The sequence below is a fragment of the Salvelinus sp. IW2-2015 genome, unplaced genomic scaffold, assembly GCF_002910315.2.
Source record: "Salvelinus sp. IW2-2015 unplaced genomic scaffold, ASM291031v2 Un_scaffold1670, whole genome shotgun sequence".
Lineage (NCBI taxonomy): Eukaryota > Metazoa > Chordata > Actinopteri > Salmoniformes > Salmonidae > Salvelinus > Salvelinus sp. IW2-2015.
In genome coordinates, this window is record NW_019943074.1 from 7,082 (window position 1) to 14,713 (window position 7,632).

At 44.2% G+C, this 7,632-nt stretch overlaps 1 pseudogene; it reads left to right on the forward strand.

The window, feature by feature from the left end:
* Nucleotides 1–7,632, forward strand: part of LOC112071633 (probable global transcription activator SNF2L2) — a 64,157-nt pseudogene that overhangs the window by 5,859 nt on the left and 50,666 nt on the right.

A 7,632-nucleotide genomic window follows, 5' to 3' on the forward strand; every position in this document is an offset into this window, starting at 1 on the left:
CCTACAGCAGGGCAAGTCCTCCTCCTCCTCCATAACCCTCTACATGTGACTCTACAGCAGGTCAGGTCCTCCTCCTCCTTCCTCCCTAACCTCTACATGGACTCTATAGGTCAGGTCCTTCCTCCTCCTCCCTAAACCCTCTACATTTGACTCTACTAGGTCACAGTCCTCCTCCTCCTCCTACCCTAACCCGTTCTACTAGTGACTCTACAGCAGTGTCAGGTCCTCTCCCCTCACTCCCTAACCCTTTAAATGTACTCTACAGCCAGGCAGTCCTCCTCCTCCTTCCCTAAACCCTGTTACATGTACTCTACAGCAGCGGTCAGGTCGCTCCTCTCCTCCTCCTCCCTAACCCCCTTTACAGTGACTCTACAGCAGGGGCAGGTCCTCCTCCTCCGCTCCATAACCCTCTACATTGACTCTACAGCAGGTTCAGGTCCTCTCCTCCTCCTCCTAACCCATCTACATGTGATCTACTAGGTCAGTCCTCCTCCTCCTCCCTTAACCTCTACATGGACTCTACTAAGGTGGTCAGTCCCTCCTCCCTCCCAAACCCTCACTAGTACTCGTACAGCAGGTCAAGGTTCCTCCTCCCCTCCCTAACCCTTTACAGTACTACAGCAGGCAGGTCCTCCTCCTCCGCCTCCCTAACCCTTACATGTGACTCTACAGCAGGTCAGTCCTCCTCCTCTCCTCCTCCTCCCTAACCCTTTGACATGTGACTCTACAGCAGGGCAGTCCTCCTCCTCCTCCCATAACCCTCTACATGTGACTCGTACAGCAGGGTCAGTCCTCCTCCTCCTCCTCCCTAACCCTCTACATTGACTCTACTAGGGTCAGGTCCTCCTCACTCCTCCCTAACCCTCTACATGTCGACTCTACAGCAGGTCAGGCCTCCTCCTCCTCCCTAACCTTTTACATGTGACTCATACAGAGGGTCAGGTCCTCCTCCTCCCTAACCCCTCTACATGTGACTCTACTAGGGTCAGGTCCTCCTCCTCTCCCTAACCTCTACATGTGACTCTACTAGAGTCAGGTCCTCCTCCTCCTCCCCCTAACCCTCACTAGTGACTTTACAGGCAGGGTCAGTCCATCCATCCTCCTTCCCTAACCCTTTACATGTGATCTACAGCAGGGGCAGGTTCCTCCCTCCTCTCCCAACCCTTTTACATGTGACTCATACAGCAGTCAGTCCTCCTTCTCCTCCTCCTACTCCTAACCCTTACATGTGACTCTACAGCAGGGCAGGTAACCCCTCCTCCTCCAAAACCCTCTACAGGACTCTACGCAAGGTGTCAGGTCTCCTCCTCTCCTCCTAACCCATCTACATGTTGACTCTATAGGTCAGGTCCTCCTCCTCCTCCCTAACCCCTCTACATGTGACTCTACAGCAGGTCAAGTCCTCCTCCTCCTCCGCTAACCCTACATGTGACTCTACAGCGGTCAGTCCTCCTCCTCCTCCTTCCCTAACCCCACATGGACTCTACTAGGTCAGTGCTTAGCCCCAAAGCTATTGATGCGATTAAACCCACTTTCTTTTTAGTCTTCTATCCCCTACACGACACCATCCCCACTCCCCAGATCCAGGGAAGTAACATGATTTGTGATTGATGAGGTCACCGTATGAAGAACCACCTGGAACTGACCAGGTGTGAACACCCATTATGTTGCCCACGGCGCCTCCTCCTGACGGGCACGCCGTTGCAGAACAAGCTCCCGGAGCTCTGGGCCCTGCTACAACTTCCTGCTGCCTACCATCTTCAAGTCCTGCAACAAGCTCTCGAAACAGTGGTCAACGCCCCTTGCCATACCTGGGAGAGCGTTGAGTGTCAAAATGCATATCTACTTTACAAGTCAATTAGGTGGACAAACCACGGTCCAAAACATACATAAAAATGCATCAATATCCTAGCCAACAATATAACCGCAGGTAAGTTATATCCTAGCCAGATAGGTGTAAGGGTTATATTCCTAGCCAATTAGGGTAAGGTATATCCTAGCCAGAGTAGAGGTAAGGGTTATATCCTAGCCAGATAGTAGGTGATCCGCAGTAGGTAATTATCCTAGCCAATTAGCGAAGTTATATCCTAGCCAGATAGGGTAAGTTAATCCTAGCCAGATAGGGGTACAGGGTTATATCCTAGCCAGATAGGGTAGGTTATAATCCTAGCCAGATTACGTAGAGGTTATCATCCTAGCCAATAGGGTAAGGTTATATCCTAGCCAGATAGGTAGGTCTAGCGAAGTGTGTATCCTAGCCAGATAGGGTTAGGTTATATCCTAGCAGATAGGTTTAGGGTTATACCTGCCAGATTAGGGTAAGGTTATATCCTAGCCAGATCGGGTATAAGACATTTACATTACATTTAAGTCAATTTAGCCAGACGCTCTTATCCCAGAGCGACTTTACAAATTGGTGCATTCACCTTTATGACATCCAGTGAACGGCCACTTTACAATAGGCATCTAAATCTTTTAAGGGGGGGGGGGTGAGAAGGATACTTGTAATCCTATCCTAGGTATTCCTTAAAGAGCTGGGTTTCAGGTGTCTCCGGAGGTGGTGATTGACTCCGCTGTCCTTGGCGTCGTGAGGGAGTTTGTCCACCATTGGGGGCCAGAGCAGCGAACAGTTTTGACTGGCCTGAGGGAACTGTACTTCCTCAGTGTAGGGAAGCGAGCAGGCCAAGAGGTGGAATGGAACGCAGCTGCCCTGTTTGGGTTAGGGGCCTGATCAGAGCCTGGAGTACTGGCGTGCCTTCCCCTCACAGCTCCGTTAGGCAAGCACCATGGTCTTGTAGCGGGATGCGAGCTTCAACTGGAAAGCCAGTGAGGAGCGGAGGAGCGGGTACGTTGGAGAGAACTTGGGAAGGCTTGAACACCAGACGAGGCTGCATGCGTTCTGGAGAGTTGAGGGGTTAATGGCACAGCAGGGAGCCCAGCCAAACAGCGAGTTGCCAGTGAATTCCAACGGGAGAGACAAGTGCCTGGAGTTAGGCCTGCGCCCTGTCCTGTGTGAGGCAGGGTGGACTCTGCGGAGTGTGTAGAGGCTATGAACCCGTACAGAACGGGCCACGCCTTGATGTTAGTTGAGAACACAGGGTTGTCCAGGATCACGCCAAGTTTTAGGGTAAGATATCCGAGCCAGATCGTTAAGGGTTATATCCTAGCCAGATAGGTAAGGTTATATCCTAGCCAGATAGGTTAAGGGTTATATACCGGTAGTTTAGCACAGTATAGCGGTAAGGGTTATATCCTAGCCAGATAGGTAAGGGTTATATCCTAAGGCAGGATAGATTAGGTATATCCTACCAGATAGGGTAACGGTTAATCCTAGCCTGATAGGGTTAGGTTATTCCTAGCCAGATAGGTAAGCGGTGATAGCCTAGCCAATAGTAAGGGTTATAAGCCTAGCCAGATAGGTAAGGTTAATCCTGCCATTATAGGGGTAAGGTTATATCCTAGCCATATATGGTAAGGGTATATCCTAGCCAGATAGGGTAAGGGTTATATCCTAGCCAGATAGAAGTAAGGGTTGTATCCTAGCCAATAGTTAAGGGTATTATCCTAGCCAATAGGCTTAAGGTTATATCCTAGCCAGATGGGTAAGGTTATATCCTAGCCAATAGCGGAAGGGTATTCCTAGCCAGATAGTTAGGTTAATATCCTAGCCAAATAGGGTTAGGGTTATATCCTAGCCAGATAGGTAGGTTAGTATCCTAGCCACATAGCGTAAGGTTATATCCACCAGAGAGTTAGTTATATCCTAGCCAGATAGAGTAAGGGTTAATCCTAGCCAGATAGGTAAGGGTTATATCCTAGCCAGATAGGTTAGGTTATATCCTAGCAGATAGGGTAAGGTTATAGATCCTAGCCAGATAGGTAAGGTTATATCCTAGCCAGATAGGGTTAGTTATTATCCTAGCCAGAATAGTTAAGGGTTATATCCTAGCCGATAGGGTAGGGTTATATCCTTAGCCATGATAGGGTAAGGTTATATCCCTAGCAGATAGGGTAAGGTTATATCCTAGGCCAATTAGGGTTAGGTTATATCCTAGCCAGATAGGTAAGTTATATCCTAGGCCATATAGGTAAGTTATATCCTAGCCAGATTAGGGTTGGGTTATTATCCTAGCCAGATAGGCGTTAGGGTTATATCCTAGCCAGGGAGAAGTTTTTTTTTTTTTGTTCAGGGTTTAGGTTATATCCTAGCCAGATAGGGTAAGGGTTATATCTAGCCAGATAGGTAAGGTTATATCTAGCCATATAGTTAAGGGTTATATCCTAGCCAGATAGGGTTAGGGTTATATCCTAGCCAGATAGGGTTAGGGTTATATCCTAGCCAGATAGGCGTACGTCTGCATGACCAGTTCTCTTTCTAAATCTCTATAGATAATAATATGTGAATAGTGATCAGCATGTGAATAGCTCTATATCTATAATAATATGTATTATGCACCACTGTGAAAGGCAGGTCGTTTATCCCTTACATTTTCAGGAAGGAACATCTGCTGTGAAACGGAAATAATTAAATAAATGCATGTGAAAGTGGTGAAAAGCTTTAGAGATGAGAGATGGTGACAACAAATCAGCACTTTGGGCCATATTCAGTCAGGCGGGTCTGTTGTAACCATAGTGACTTTGTCCATGACCATACATAACAGTTCATAAACCTCACCCTAGAGTAACTACACTAGTAACTAGCTTGTTAGTAGATGAAGTTAATGGAGGACCCTGATTGATCCCCAGGTGGACTTGAATGAGGAAGAGACAATCCTGATTATCCGCCGTCTCCACAAGGTGCTCCGCCCCTTCCTGCTCAGACGACTCAAGAAGGAGGTGGAGTCCCAGCTTCCAGAGAAGGTGAGAGGGCTTATACTATAGAAACTTTACAGTAATTTAACCACAGATACTTGGTACTGAATGAAACTTTACAGTATGTAAACCACAGATACTTGGTACTGAATGAAACGTTACAGTAACTAAACCACAGATACTTTCGAGAATGTAACCCACAGATCGGTGATACTGAATGATACTTGATGTATACAGACCACAGCTACTTGGTACTGAATGATACTTGATGTATACAAACCACAGATACTTGGTACTGAATGAAACTTTACAGTATCTAAACCACAGGTACTTGGTACTGAATGATACTTGATGTATACAAACCACAGGTACTTGGTACTGAATGATACTTGATGTATACAAACCACAGGTACTTGGTACTGAATGATACTTGGTGTATACAAACGACAGGTACTTGGTACTAAATGATACTTGTTGTATACAAACCACAGATACTTGGTACTGAATGAAACTTTACGGTATCTAAACCACATATACTTGGTACTGAATGATACTAGATGTATCTAAACCACATATACTTGGTAMTGAATGATACTTTACAGTATCTAAACCACATATACTTGGTACTGAATGGTACTTGATGTATACAAACAACAGATACTTGGTACTGAATGATACTTGATATATACAAACCACAGATACTTGGTACTGAATGATACTTGATGTATACAAACCACATGTAATGGAACACCATCATGCAGCTGAAGAGATCTGCAACCACCCCTACATGTTCCCACACATTCGAGTACGTTACATCTCACACATGAGGTACGTTACATTTCCACACATTGAGGTACGTTACATGTTCCCACACATTGAGGTACGTCTTATAGATGTTCCCACACATTGAGGTACGTTACATGTTCTCACACATTGAGGTACGTTACATGTTCTCACACGTTGAGGTACGTTACATGTTCTCACACGTTGAGGTACGTTACATGTTCCCACACGTTGAAGTACGTTACATGTTCCCACACATTGAGGTACGTTAGATGTTCCCACACATGAGGTACGTTAGATGTTCTCACACATTGAGGTACATTAGTTCTAGAACCTCCCCTACATGTTCCCACACATTGAGGTACGTTACATGTTCTCACACGTTGAGGTGCGTTTCATGTTTCCACACATTGAGGTACATTAGTTCTAGAACCTCCCTACATGTTTCCACACATGAGGTACATTAGTTCTAGAACCACCCCTACATGTTCCAACAAATTGATGTATGTTAGATCTAGAAACCACCCCTACATTTTGAATAATCTCAAGTATTAAATGTATTTTGATTTGTTGAACATTTTTTTGCTTACTACATGATTCCATGTTTGTTTTCATAGTTTTGATTGTCTTCACGATTCTACAATGTAGAAAATAGTAAAAATAAAGAAAAAGCCCTTGAATGAGTAGGTGTTCTAAATCTTTTGACCGGTAGTGTACATGTTGTAGCACATTGAGGTACATTACATTTTCAACACATTGAGGTACATTACATTTTCTAACACATTGAGGTACATTACATTTTCCAAACACATTAAGGTACATTACATTTTCCAAACACATTGAGGTACATTACATTTCCAACAACATTGAGGTACATTACATTTTCCAACACATTGAGGTACATTACATTTTCCAACACATTGACGACATTACATTTTCCAACACATTGAGGTACATTACATTTTCCCAACACATTAAGGTACATTACATTTTCCAACACATTGAGGTACATTACATTTTCCAACACATTGAGGTACATTACATTTTCCAACACATTGAGGTACATTACATTTTCCAACACATTGAGGTACGTTACATTTTCCAACACATTGAGGTACATTACATTTTCCAACACATTGACGTACATTACATTTTCCAACACATTGAGGTACATTACATTTTCCAACACATTGAGGTACATTACATTTTCCAACACATTGAGGTACATTACATTTTCCAACACATTGAGGTACATTACATGTTCCAACACATTGAGGTACATTACATTTTCCAACACATTGAGGTACATTAGATCTAGAACCACCCCTACAGGTTCCAACACATTGAGGTACCTAACAGGTTCCAGCACATTGAGATACATTAGATCTAGAACCACCCCTACATGTTCCAACACGTTGAGGACATTTCACTCAGAACCACCTTTAGATGTTTCACACACTTAAGAAGGTTACATGTTCTAACACATTGAGGTAAGTTAGTTCTAGAACCACCCCTACATTTTCCAACTTATTGAGGTATGTTACATGTTCTAACACATTTATGAGGTACATGTTCCAACACATTGAGGTACATTCAATTCTAGACACCACTACATGTTCCAATATAGATGTTACATTAGATCTAGAACACTCTTATTATGGTTCCAGCACATTGAGGTATGTTAGATCTTAGAACCAACTCCTACATGTTCCAGCACCATTGAGGTATTGTTAGATTCTACTAACCACTCCTACGTGTTCCAGCACATTTAGGTATGTTAATCTAGAACCACTCCTACATGTTCCAGCAAATTGAGGTATGTTAGATCTAGAAACCACTCCTACGTTGTCCAGCACATTGAGGGTATGTTAGATCTAAACCATTCCTATCGTGTTCCAGCACATTGAGGTATGTTATACTAGAACCACTTCCTACGTGTTCCAGCACATTGAGGTATGTTAGATCTAGAACCACTCCTACGTGTTCCAGCACATTGAGGTATGTCTAGATCTAGAACCCACTCCTACGTGTTCCAGC